We start from the raw sequence: 13,529 nt of genomic DNA, 5'->3' as shown, positions 1-13,529 counted from the left end.
GGACACTGCCCAACGTTCAGGGGTTGGATGACTAGGCGTGGGACTTGGTGGCCTATGTTTTCAAGCAGTCCAGCTTGTCTAGCAGCCAAATAGTAAGAGAAATTGAGGCTGGAGACTTGGTGCTGCTGTCCTAGAAGGCTGAAGCCTGCCATTGGCTTGAACAGGATCATGGGATGTCCCAGGGAAGCCAGGCTGAGCCGTTAGAACCAGGGTCAGATCATTTCCACTGGTACAGATCTAAGGGAGTTCTTATAATTTCAGTGAAGCTACTCTGGATTTTCCCAAGGGTGTCAGTGAGACCAGACTCTGACCTGGATTATGTACATCTTCTGATGAGGCTGATTTGCCCCTTCAGACACTGAGAAGTGAAAACCTGACCACACACTCTGTCAGGGAAACTTCCTTGAGAACAGCAATGCTTTATTGTAGAAATAAACTCCCAAGGATGTGTCTTGGTACCCAAGGCATAGCTTGGCCCATTGATAGAATCACATTGACGAGACACAGAGAATTGAGCTGGCTGGGCCCCTGGAGCAGACAGAGCAGAGTGGGTGTGTGATGCCTGCATATTTGTGTCCACTGGGCTGAATCTGAAGGGCTCTCTTGGAAGGATGAGGGAAGTGAGAGCTTGGCAGTTTTCAAGACATAACCCACTCCCAGGCCCCAGAAACACGTTGTATCCAGCAAGTCATTGCACAGTGTTTGAGGTGTTTCTGAACTGAGAACCTGCACCACCAGCTTTGGTTTTCTTTTATTATCTCAGCTCCAGTGAGTTGTGCTCTGAGCAGAACATAAAATCAGTGGTAACTGTGTAACATTCAAGCTGGCAGTGAAGGAGATGGAGACTGAGTGTGCAGTCAATGCTTCTTGACTAACGCATGAGCTTTCTCTCTGTCTTCTGTGCAGAAGTCCAAAAACCATTCCATTCTGGATGCTGAGGAGGAACAGAGCATCCGAGCCACCTGTGGGGAGATCCTGGAAAATCTGGATGTCTCAATCAGTGGCATGAGCCAAGTAGCTGACCAGTTGCTGCCCTTGCATTATCAATGCATTTCTCTTCATCCCCTGTGCCTCTCCACTGGGCAATTCTCTGCATTGGCAGGGTAATGGAGATAGATTATGGCCAATGCTGCCCATGAATTATGGAGTAAGCTGCCACCATGTAAGGAATGACATACAACATCCCAACTGGAAGGAATCCCTGTGCTCAGATGGCCTCCTCATTCTCTCTCTTGCTCTGCTTAGTCTTCTCTGAAATTGAAACTTCTTTGGCCAGTGTTAGAACAGGGTTTCAGAGATCAGCTATTCCTGAGAGAGAGACATGAGGTCACAGGTGGGGGAAGGACCCTCAAGTAGGTGGGTCATTGGTGAAAAAGAGGAGACTGCTTTTAAGGACTGAATGAAGAGAGCTGGCTGTCTGGCTTTTCTCCCCAGGTCTTATGGTCCCAGCTGCTGGAGTACATAGTGCCATCTCAGTACAGCTGCACTCTGACCACCCTGTGCTGATGCCTCAGGGACCTGGCCAAGCAACTTCAGTGGGAGGGAGAAGAAGCAGCTTGCATGGACCCCAGCAGAGGTTTGGAATCCAGATCTCTGTGGGATGAACTAGATCCAGCTGTCTCTTAGAAAATCTTTGGCATCTTCCATCCATAATGAGGAGGCCCAAAGGTGGGAGGGACAGTTGGGTCATTACAACATGGGAGGGGGAGCCAGGCAATGTGGACTCACCTAACCCAGAGCTGCCCCAGATTTATGCCATGCCATAGGGGAATCCCAGGGCCTTTCTGCCTCAGCTTCCCCACTCATCCAATGATGACGGAGCAGTGCCTGCCTCACAGAGAGGCTGGGAGTGAAAGCTTCTTGGTAAAGCTCCTTTAGATCCAGACATGGAAGGTACCATGAAAGTGCTAGTTGTGCCCAGCTCCCAGACCATACATGGGTGGGAACATTGGGAATGGACAGGATTGAAGCAGCATCACCCCTGTGCTGAAGTAGACACACATGGCCATGCTCTCTTTCTCTTTCCAGCCAAACTTCCTAAGGCCCAGGGGCTGCTGGTGTGACTCCTCGTGAGTAGCTCTGGAAATGTACCTGCCCGAGGTGTGGGCGGGGGGGGGTGGGTGTGTTGTGTGGAACAGGTGCCTGTAGCCTTAGCTGGAGGAACATGCTCGGTCTCTTCCCACACTCAGAGCTGTCCTGTGCTTGCAGAGTTCCCTTCCCTTTGTAGAGCAGAGCTAGGCTCTGTCCCTGCCTCACAGCATGGGAAGGGACCTGCAGGATTAGCCAAACACAGCACATCACCCTGTGTCTGATTGCTGAATGCTCTGGCCATGTATGGTGGAAGCCATTTTCCCTCTTAAAGAAAGCCATGGAGCCCCACTCCAGAGCTGAGCACCTGTCTCTCTCTCACTGTCAGGTGGTCACCTTGACCTTGGCTGATATCAGCCATGCACATGGAGCCCACAGTCCCCACAGCCCCTGTGGGGACTGTGGGCTCTGCACTGCATGATCTACCCTGCTGTTGGAGAGCAGGGGAGGATCAAGATTCCCATCCTGCTCATGACAATTGAAGGTAACAAGCAAGGAAGGAGCACAGTGATGTCTGCAGAACGGAAGGAAAAGGGGAAGGTTGCAGCCTCCTGGAACCCCCAGTGAAACCATTCCCCATCTGCAGCATCACATGCTTGAGAGCTTCTACTGTTTGTCACAGGGGGCAAATCCAGGGGCTTGACAACATTGAGGCTGATGGGGCCCAGAACAGGGTTGGCCCATGAAGGGTTCCACCAGAGCAACTGCTCTCCTGCAGATCCCTGCATGCTTGGGAGGTTTCTGTTGCCAGAAGAAAACTCTGTGCACTTTGCCCTTCTATGAAGCCCATTCCTGTACTGTGCTGTGCTGAGCACATCCATGAGGTGCTGAGCACCCTCCATTCCCCTTATTACCAGTTCTGCAGGGACTGGTTTTGCACAACTTCCAGACATGTCAGAATGATATGTACTAGAGCACAAGGACTGTGACCTTGGGATCCCAGGAAGTGACCAGGTGCAGATGCAGGAGCTTCCAAAGAACTGCCCAGAGAGGCAGCTGGGACTCTTCTTCATTACCTACAGCACTGACATCCTTCTTGTTTGCCTCTCACTTTCAGGAAATCCTAAGACCTCCCAAGACAATGTGTGGTGGGACCACCTGCTGCTGAAGGTACAGGATGGCTTTCAGAGCTGTTGTTGCAGCCAGCCAAACTGGGAGGGCTGTCTGGGGAGGGGGGGGTCCCTCATGCCTCGGGGAAATGAGGTGATGAAAGTCAATAACCCAACAAGAGTCCAACTTAGAAGGTTTTCCAGTCTCCTTGAATTTGGATTGACATCCAGAGTTGCCCATTTGGGATCATCCAGCCATTCCATACAGTCTTTGATCTCAAGAAATGGAAGGAGATGAGGCCTTGCCAGAAGTTTTCTGCAATTCCCAGGTCCTATCACAATGCAAGCCCAACACAACAAAGCACTGAAGTCCCTGGCAGTTGGAGGTGCCAGTTGTAGAGCCCATGGCACCTTCCTGACTTGATCCATCCTCCACCCTCTGCACAATCTCTCTCCAGTGGAGAGGTTTCTTGGCACAATCTCCTCCAAACGTTTGTCTACTGGCCTCAATGATTGTGAAGGATCCTTGGGCAGAGATGAAGAGGGGGGAGCAAGAAACAAGAAGATCCTAGCGTGTCCATCTGTAGAGTTCTCCAAAGGAGTCCTCTCCCTATGAGACTTGGGTGCTAGAAAGGGCACATCAGAGGAGGACAGAGACTCAGCCCATGCATCCAACCCTTTCCTTCCCTTCACTTGCGCCCTCAGTTCTTGAACATGACGCTGAAGACCATTGATGATGATGCCTAGAGCAGTCAGCTGAGTCTGGAGCTGCAGCAGCAGACCAGCAGTTATGCCTGCTCCTCCCTGGAGAAAACGCGTGCTTTTGGCAATGGCTGGATTTCTGCAGCTGTTTCATGATGCTGTGGCAGGAAGGTGGCAGAGAGTTTCTCTCTAGAGTTAGTACTTTTGTTTTCTATTTTCTGGATCAAAGGCATTGTCTTTGGTTCTCTGCTCTCTTCACTGGCCCAAAGGGAGCTGCTCAGAGGGGCTCTTTCTATGCCTTTAGCTGCCATTTCCCTGCAGAGAGTGGGGCCAGTTATTGGGTGCATGGGTGCTGGGGCTGGACTCTCTTGGCCCTTCCTAGGGATGGGTGTATTTCTGGCCTGTTCTTGTCCTGACCAACACGCTGCTGTGTTCCCAGCTCTTTGGTGTTGTTGGTCTCCTTCTTTCAGAATTTCCTATATAAGGCACTTGGTAGCACATTGGCCTCTTGCTAGGATGTTGCCCAAGTGAAATCCCAGCTCCAGAAATCTCTTAAGGGAACAGATTACATGGACGCTTCTGAGAGAGAGGTGAAGACCCTGTTCTCTCCAGACATGGCCAGGTCCTCCTGTGTCCTCACTTCTCTGTTGCTCTGTGTCTGAGGCTGGTTTCCTTCATGGCCTTCCCTTGTCCTTTCCCTTGGACAGGCCACACTTGTTTCAGATTGGCAATTCTAGTATCAGAGGAGATATGGAGGACTCTCGGGTCTGACAGCCAGAAGGTCTTGCTCGCTCACCAATTCATTTCCTCGGTTCCAGCAAGTTGTGACCATCCAGGCATTCTCAGCCAAGGGACACCTGGACCTCACCCTAAGCATACTGGAGGACTTTGGTGGTGCCAGGAGTAAAGTGCAGATGTCTAGGATAGTCAGCCATCTACAAGTAATGTAGCTGGGGGGTTTCTCACACTTCCTCCCCCTATAAACCCTTGAAAAGAGCAGCTTGACAGTGGCTACTTTCCCTGGTAATGCCCTCTCCCAGGGGACATGCTCCACATCAGGTCTCTGGTGATACAGAGGAGAGCACAGTTTCTGCTACTCACATTTTTCATGTCCCAAGTTAATGGGTCGGCAGTCAACCAGCTCCTTTCAGGCACTGAGGCAACTACATCTGTTGTTCACCCAGAGCAGTGGTTTTGCATAGGGGATGCATGGGGGTGCACGTGCCCCTAAGTGGCAGGCAGGGTGGGAGGCAGAAACTCTGGTGCCCCCCTGCAAGCAGCAGGCATCAAATGGGAGCACTGTGGGACCCCCCACAGTCACTGACTGGTCTCTGGGGGGGCACGTGCAGGAGCTAGACTAGCAGCAAAGGCAGCACCAGTCGCCCATGACCCAGAGAAAAAGATTGTGTATTTCTCACAAATTTTAGTTAGCTGCAGGAAAGGAGACATGAGCCCTATTGCCCAGCCTGAAAGTACCAGCTCCGAGTGTGTAATCCATATGCACACCCACCTCCCTGGGCAGGTGCTGGAGAGTCTAATGGCACCTACATGTCTGCTGGAAAATGGGCCCTAAGGTTCTGCTGTTAGTCTCACCCAGTCCAGGAGAGCCACCACCATGGCTGAGCTGAGCACCTCAGCGCTCACAGCTGTTTGGGTCCAGGCCCCATCCAGCAGGGTGCTCATGGTGCCCCAAACACCTGCTGAGAGCTTCAGCTTCTGCCCAAAGCACAGCAGGCAGAGCCACCTCCTTCACACAGAGACCTGCAGTGTCCTTCCTGATCCATTGTGCCCAGGGACTGCTTACAGCCAAATGCATGAGGAGACCGTTGGCACAATGCATCTGCTGCCCCAGTTCCTGTCAGTCACAAACTCTCCCCCACCCCTGCCCCAATGCCCATGGCTCAGTGTGGCACTGCAGCTCTCTCTTCCTGAGTCACCCAGGCTGCAGGACAGAGATGATGAGGCCTGGCTGTGTCTGAAACAAAGCACTGAAAACAAAGATGATGGTGCTGTGAGAGTTGTGGGTCTCCTGTGACTGGCAGGGAGAGCTGGTATCGCTGCTGGGGCAACTGCTTGGTCAGCAGTGATTCCTACTTGGGGGGCAGAAGGCATGGGAAACCCTGGTGTGAGTATCATGTCACCCCATGCAGAACTATCACCAAGGAAGAAAAACCAGGACCCACAGGGCCTTGATACTGGCCAACAGCTGAATTGCTGTCCATGCCCCCCAAATGCTCCCCCGCATGGTGCGTGACATCACCAAGAGGGTCCTACAGTACTATGTGACCAGCTGCCAGGTAAGAGCCTGGGACTGCATCATGTCAGGAACAGGCATGCCATAGGACTGATGTCTCCTTTGCACCTGGGTGCCCAGAGAAACTGTGACTGTCTGAACCTCCCCCTGAATTCATGCCTTTGATAAGCACCCACATGAATCCTTCTGGGATGATGTGCAGTGTGGGGGGGACCCACATATAGAGAGTGCAGGGATAGAGGCTCCTGCCAACCTGTTCTGCACTGGAGAGGGGCACACATTCATGTTCTTGTCTTCTCCACACCCACCAGCCCAGCCATTTTTTGGACCTAGCACTGGGCTGCACTCTGGGGCCATTCCAAGCGCTGATGGTTGTTTTGCATTTTGTTTCCCAGGTGCTTGGCATCAATAGCATCAATAAGGTCAATGTTTAATGACCCCCACCTCATCTCGTACTCTTCCCAAACCCAAACTGCAGGAGGCACAATGACCTTCCCCAGGCAGGAGTCCCTGTTGCTGCCATGTGCCTTGTCTGAGATGGGTGTGGGCCCAGGGCTTTCTGGGGCCTGTAGACATCTCTCAGGGATGCAAATGAGGCTTCATTTCATCCCTGATCTTTACATTCTGGATCTTCGTTCATTTCCATTTCTTATCCTCATCTCCGTGTTGTTCCCCGATGAAATTCAGGACCCGGACTTAAAGCTGACCCTGATCTGGTCAGTCACTAAAATCAGCCATGCCATCCAGGATGCTGATGACTCCCCGAGTTTCCAGTTCACTTACAAAGAGGAGCTCCTGGGGTACATGCTGGTGAGTGGGGAGCAGCCCTGGGGACCAAACTGTAAAGGACAAGGTGGGAACCTAATGGGACTGGTTTCCCTGGAAATGGCTGTTTTGTCCCTTGGCTAGGATGGGATTATTAGAGTCTCATGAGGGGTCTTCTTGGGGTCAAGAAAGCTGGTACTACTCAAAGCTTTCTAGGCAATGCTGCATTGTGGGCTTCTCTTGGAGGGCCCAGCTATGCCTGGTGAGTGACCGGGACACAGCTCTGTGCCCTCTGCACTGATGCCATTGACCTGAGCAGGATCTTGGAGCAGTGACCAGCACAGCCCTGGCTCTATTTACAGCCCACCTAGGAGGGCAGCCTGGTGAGTTTGTGGTAGGGAGGCTCTCTGCTTTCTACATCCATTTCCCCTGTGTCATGTCTCTATTTCTGCCTTTTAGGACTTCATGAAAGAGGAACCAATAGATTCCCTGGCCTCCTGTTTGCCTCAGGGCCATTTTTGCCATTAAGCATCTGACGTAGGTGATTCCTGCCCTGGCCCTGGGCACTGGGATGCCCTGGCCAAAGATGAGCTCCTTCTTTAACTCTCTGTTGTTCTTTCTGTCAGATCTGGAGCTGAGACACTTGCAGGGCTCAGGCCACAGGCTGCTCTCCCTGCAGCTGCGGTCAGAGGGTTTGAATGTGTTTGGTCCGCTTGGAGATTTGGACTTGAAAGACCTGGTGGTGATGGTTGTGGGACAACTAGGAGTGGTGGGGAGTGCAAGGCGTTTCTCAGCTGCCATGTCCAGGGGGGTTGGATTTGGGGTTCTAGGTTCAGATCATATCTTAGTACTGTAGACCCACTTTCCCTTGGGGCTGGTAGTTAATCTGACTGAGGGCTTTTCTTCCTCTCTTTCTTCTGCCAGCAAGGTGAAACCCTCACTGAATCTGGATGAAAACACAAACATCCTTGATGACTACCTCAAGTGCCTGGTGCCTCTTCCAGCTGTGCAGGAGATAAGGAAGAAGAGTAAGATGACTCAGAACTCTTTCCAAATACAGGTACACTTGAACAGCTATCTTCTGGCATCACTTGCTGGGACCTGCTCCCCAACCTGCTCTGGGTCCTAGCAGTCACCCCTGGCCTCCCTAGAATGGTTCTGTGTTTTGTGACACACACCCCAGCTGGCCCTGAGCTTCCCTCTTCTATCTCGTGCTTGCAGTCATTGCACGAGTTGTTCATGCAGGCTTTGGGTGAGCTCATGAGGGGCCTCCTTGAAGAGCACCCCACTGAGAGTTGGTTCCTGGAGATGTTCCATGTGAGTAGCCAGCAGGAGCAGACAGAACTCTCTTCTCTGGGGAAGGTGGCAATACGTGAAAGAAATAGGTTTCCCTCAGCAGGACAAATGAGAGGGGAATCTCCCAAGGTGTCCTTGGGGCAATGACTTGTAATTCCCTGGAATCCCATTGACATCCTTAGTAGCTGCACCATCCTGTGCCACGGTCATTCAACAGCTCTTCTGGCTTCAGGAGAATTAAAGGTCTGCCTGGGATGTATCCAGATGATAAAATAATCAGATTGCTTGGAGGGTTTTCAGTGGTGATAGTGATATCTGCCTTTAAAATGGTTCTTCTGAGCTGTTTTAAAGGTTCCTCTGACAGTAGTTTGCTCTTCTGAGAGCTTCTTGAGCCATGGTTCTTCTCTGACAAGGAGTGGGAGAGAGATAGGGCCTTGCAGGCCAGCTCCCAGCTGCTTGTCACCTATCAGGAGACAGTCCATTGCAGAGTAAGTATGGTCTAACTCTCTCTTGCCTTGATGTCCTCATGGCAGCCTCACCCTGAGATGCAGAAAGCTTCCCTAGCAGACAGGGTCCCATAGGGATGCATTCCTGTTTTCACTTTCCCGGGATCATAAACTTGAATAACACTCTACCAAAACCCAGGCACATGTCATTCATCTCTTTCTCCTTTTTTCTCAGATGCCTTTTGAGCAATTTGGGTCCCTACTGAGGTTGCTAGCACCCTACACCTGCACCTCTCTAGCCACATCCCGCCTTTGGGCCACTGAGTGCATTGTCTGCCTTCTCCACCTACAAGGTGAGGGCACTCTGAATAGGTGCACGTGGCTCTGCCTGTTTTCTCCCTCTGGTAATGCCTACTCCTCTCCTATGTCCATTTGCTGCTAGTCTAGTGACACCTCAAAAGCACCTCAAAAGGGTCACAACTGGCCCTTGGAAGATCTCCTCCTAGGAGAGAAGAGTTGCATGGTGTGAAGGGCCTGGCCCTCTTTTGGGAAGTATGAAAAGAAGCACCCCCCTAGCAAGAATGGGGAAAGGCTTGTAGTAGCTCTGATCCTGCTGCACCTCTGACCCCACTGAAGTCACTCAGACCTTGAACGTAAACCTTGGACCACACTGCTCATTACATTGCACATGGTTCCTCCATGAAGCCAAGGTTCTGTTTCAGACATCATTACGGCACTTTTTTTCTTATTTTAATTCCAGACCAGTCCATGACCATGGATGCAGTGGAGGTGAAGCTGAGAGGTCTCCATGGGGAGCTCAAAGCCTCCAGCCCTGAGGCTGTGCTTATAGCATCCTCCCACATGGTGAAGGTCAGGCTCAAGAAGCTGGTGTGGAGACTCTGGGAACTGGGCATCCTTCATTGTCCATTCCTTTGCTCATCACACATCATTTCTCTCTTTCTTTGGATTGCATGGGGGAGGCATCTGGGACACATTGTTTATCCACTGTCTTCTGCTGTTTACCCGTGTCCATGATAGAAAGAATAATTCAGAGCAAGATTAGAAAGTTTTGTAGATAGTTTTGTCTCTGCACAGAAGAACAAACCTTTAATGATGCTCTCTCCATTGAAGGCCGATGGAACGTTCAAGCACAGGGTTCACCTTTGCTCATGCACCAACTTGCCGTAGGGCAGAAGCTTATGCACAGTACAACTCTTTAATATCACTCTTGAACTCTGGGGTTCAGTGCAGTTTCCCTTCTTTCTATTTGTCTCCAGGTCATTAGAAAATACTTTCCATCCAACCAGTCCCTTGACTTTTTGGGGAACATAATGGATAGCATGCTGTCTGCCAGCCCCACGTGTACCACAGCAGCAGACACTGGTTCATTACAATCCTTAGGGAGCATGGAGATACCCTTCTGGATGAGGTAAAACTGAAGCTAAGGAGGCTTTCTGCATTTGCTTTATGCTTTTCAAACACTGCTTTCATATGGAGTGAACAGCAATATTACTGTTGATCCCTGGACATGAAGCAAGTTCCATTTCCCTTACTAGCCAGAGATGAGAAACTGCAGATCAACTGTATCCAAGAGAAAGAGCACAGGCAACCAAGATCAGGATTCAGTGGCCTAGGTTATTGATAAGAGCTTTCAGCCCTGGAAGGTTTGGAAACATAGACTCTAGGGCAAATACAGCAGGAGAGGGCAACAAGGAGTATGAGGCACCCAGTTGTGGCTGGCAGGGAATGGATGCACACTTCCCTCAGTGCCACACCATGCAGGGGGTCCACGGCAAGGCAGGAGCTAGAGATGGTTCTGTGTCCTCAGTCATTTCTCAGCCTTGGTAGAAGCTATGTGAAATGCTGCTTCCATCCTGCTCCTCTCCATGGGGTTGGGAACAGGGTACAGGAAAGAATGGATGCCAGAGATACTGAGCCTCCCCCTATCCCTGTTCTGGATGAGACTGGGTATGGGCAGCTCGGCCTACTGCCCCATGGGCCTGGCCATGTGCAGAATGAGGAGTTGTAGTTAGAAATGAGGAGTATGAACTCCAGTGTGCAGTTCCAACAGAGCTGGGCTCACCTGGAAAAAATACATTTACAATCATCTTGCTCGTGGTCCCAGGGATTCTCAAAGAGGTTCTGAAGTTGGTGGTGCTTGTTGGTCCTGAGCTGAGCAACCACACAGGAAAAAAGGCAAAATTAGCTTCTTCAAACCACCCCAAGATATTGATATTTGTTGGGGTGTTTGTGCAAGCACATGGGTTAATGTTAGGCAGAGATAGGTCCCAGGTGGCACATGCAATTAGATTGTAGGTGTGTGCACATGGACGGGAGAATGGCTGAGGGTGTGTGGGCTGGTTAGCATCTGTGCACGTCATGATGTCCACTTTCACCCCAAGTAGAGGCATAGGGGTGTCCTCACTTCTTAGGATCAGCTGGAGGCACCAATGTCTGGACATTGGTCCCTTAAAGCAAGAAATTTCTAAGATGGCAGCAAATTGCCATACTTTGGGAGTGATTGGATTGGATTGTGCTGGCTGAATGAGAAGGGCTGAATGAGAAGGGATCCCTTGTTCTTGTTATCTTCCCTCCAGGTGCTGGACATCCTGGGCACCATTTTTATCTGGATGCTGACAATCCAAGAAAGGTCTGTGAGAGGTTTCCTGCTGGAAGGCATCTCCGTTCTTGCTGGGTTTCATCTAGAGGCAGTGATCAGCAGCCTCCTTAGAAAGTCTCTGCCAATGGACAGGTACTTGCCACTCCCTACCACTTGTGCCTGGTGGTGCGCACACATCCCACAGCCTGGCAAAGCCCATAGAGTTTCAAGTCAGCTGCAGATCCTTTGGAATGACTTGGTAAGAGTCAATGTCCTAGTGCATTTGCATAGGAAATGCCAGGCTTGTGCCTAATGGCATTGGCAGATGCCATCACTGTGCCCCAACCCCGTCTTAGACCAGGAGAGCCCTTGGCTTTTGTTTCAGTGTCCTATTGCTTCATGACATCACAGGAGTATCCGCAGCTTGTATGTAATTCATGTTAAATTGCAGTGACACCTCTGAGCTCTGGAGGGCCTTGAGGGGGGAATGATTTCTTCACCCTCTACATACTACAGTTGCTCATGAGCAAGATTTACCATCTGGCTGGCACAGACAGGAGCTCAGCTGAGGACATCATGGCCCTTGGGCCTCTAGCAGCAAGTGACAGCCCAGGTCCAGCTCTGTCGGTTCCCCCTTGAGGGCTAGAATCCTGGTTCTCAAGAGCTTGAGGTAGGATGCCAGGCTGTGGGGAAAGCTTTTCTCTCCTGTCCCTCTGATCACCCACACTCTTCCATCAGCAACAGACACACAGCAGCTTCATGCTATGTGGCTGACTGACTCCATGAGACTTTGAAACTAGAAACTCCTGTAACTGAGAGGCTCCTTCTGCTTTGCAGCTCTCCATTCAGGCTGCTGGCTTCTTCCCAGGCAGAAGTGCAGGGATGTGACTGGGAAGGGAGTGACTGGAAAGAGATGTGACTGGGAGTGCAGGGATGTGACTGGGAAAGGAGCCAAGTGCTAAGGGAGCTGCTGCCAGAGCTATTCTGTGCTCTCCTGGATGTGAGGAAGAGATCTTTAGACTTGGAGTTATGAGTGCCAGGTGTCTTCTCCAGACTGATTCTAGTCTCCTCTATCTCTTCAGGCAACATGTGCATCTTTAGAGATGCTCACCACCATTCACTCCAGCCCAGTGCTAAGGAAGCTGCTCCCAGAGATTCTCTGTGCTCTTCTGGAGAAAGTTCGCCGCACTGTAGGGCAGTACATGCCAATGCCCACAGGGAGCATCCGGAGGAGACAACTGCAGAAGGGGCAGTTGCGAGCAGTGGGAAACCCTTGCAGGTAAGGAGTAGACTGTGACTGCTTTCACAGGTTTGGCCTCACTTCAGGCTAGCTGCCTGTAGGGTGTTCTTGTCCTTGCCAAGGGCTGTGCTTAGCTGTCTTGGCCCTGCAAGCTGAAAGAAGTGGGGGGTGTCTAAGAAGGGCAGAGTTTGAAATGTTAAGGTTGGGGGGGCCTATTTGTTCCTCTAATCTGAGCTTCTCTGGGGCAGGCCAGGCAGTTTCATCCCAGGGACTTCACATTCTCCATTAGTGATCAGCACACCCTGGGCTCCCAGTGCTTGGGACCTGGGCATGTGATTCTGCATGTTCCCATGCTCTACATGTGACCTTTTTCCTTGTAGGCAGAGAAAAATGGCTTCCCAATTCTTTCCATAGTGCATTTGGCTTGGGAGAGCTTCAATGCATCCCTTCTGGCTTCCAGCACTGATTTGCGCAAGGTCCTGCCCTCCCTGCCCCTGTCAGGGGATTGCAAGGCATGAAAAAGAATGGCAGCATTGGTCTGATCTGAACTGCCTGCCTTGCGCAGCAAGTGTCTGAGTAATGGACCTCCTGAGTGACAAGGAGTTTTGGTTCTGCTCTGGCCACAGCATCTCATTACAGTCTGTAAATCTGGGCCTTCTCTCTCTCCAGGCTTTCTATGGAGACCCTGGCCTGTGCCATATCTAAGGGCCTTGGGGAGGGAGTGGCTGCATCCCTCTGCAAAGAGGAAACTTGGACACTCCTTGAGAGCCCCCAGATGCACCATGAGAGGGTGTGCCAGCTGGCCAGGTAAGAAGAGGCAGGATGGATTGCATCTGTGCTCTAGGCAGCAGGATGAGTGGTAGAGGGGGAACTTTCTGTGCTGAACCCGCAGGGTTGTGTGGGGCTGGAGACATGGAGCTTGTGCTCCAAGAAATGAGAGTTGCTGCCTCAGAGCAAATGAGTGTGGGCAGTGCCCAGCTGGTCCCAGAACTCATGGTTTCTTTTGCAGGGCTCTGCTCCCATTGGGCATTATAATGCCCAAATTCTTGGGACAGGTCCTGCAGTGGGTAAGTTCCACATCTGAAAAGCT

The 13,529-nt window shown here is 51.3% G+C and overlaps 1 pseudogene; it reads left to right on the top strand.

Moving 5' to 3' along the window:
• The window catches only part of LOC112548854, a 14,827-nt pseudogene that overhangs the window by 558 nt on the left and 740 nt on the right, over window positions 1-13,529 (top strand).

Source organism: Alligator sinensis, unplaced genomic scaffold (assembly GCF_000455745.1).
Source record: "Alligator sinensis unplaced genomic scaffold, ASM45574v1 scaffold144_2, whole genome shotgun sequence".
NCBI lineage: Eukaryota > Metazoa > Chordata > Crocodylia > Alligatoridae > Alligator > Alligator sinensis.
Note: the sequence above shows the minus strand (reverse complement) of the source record. Positions and strands in the feature narration are given on the sequence as shown.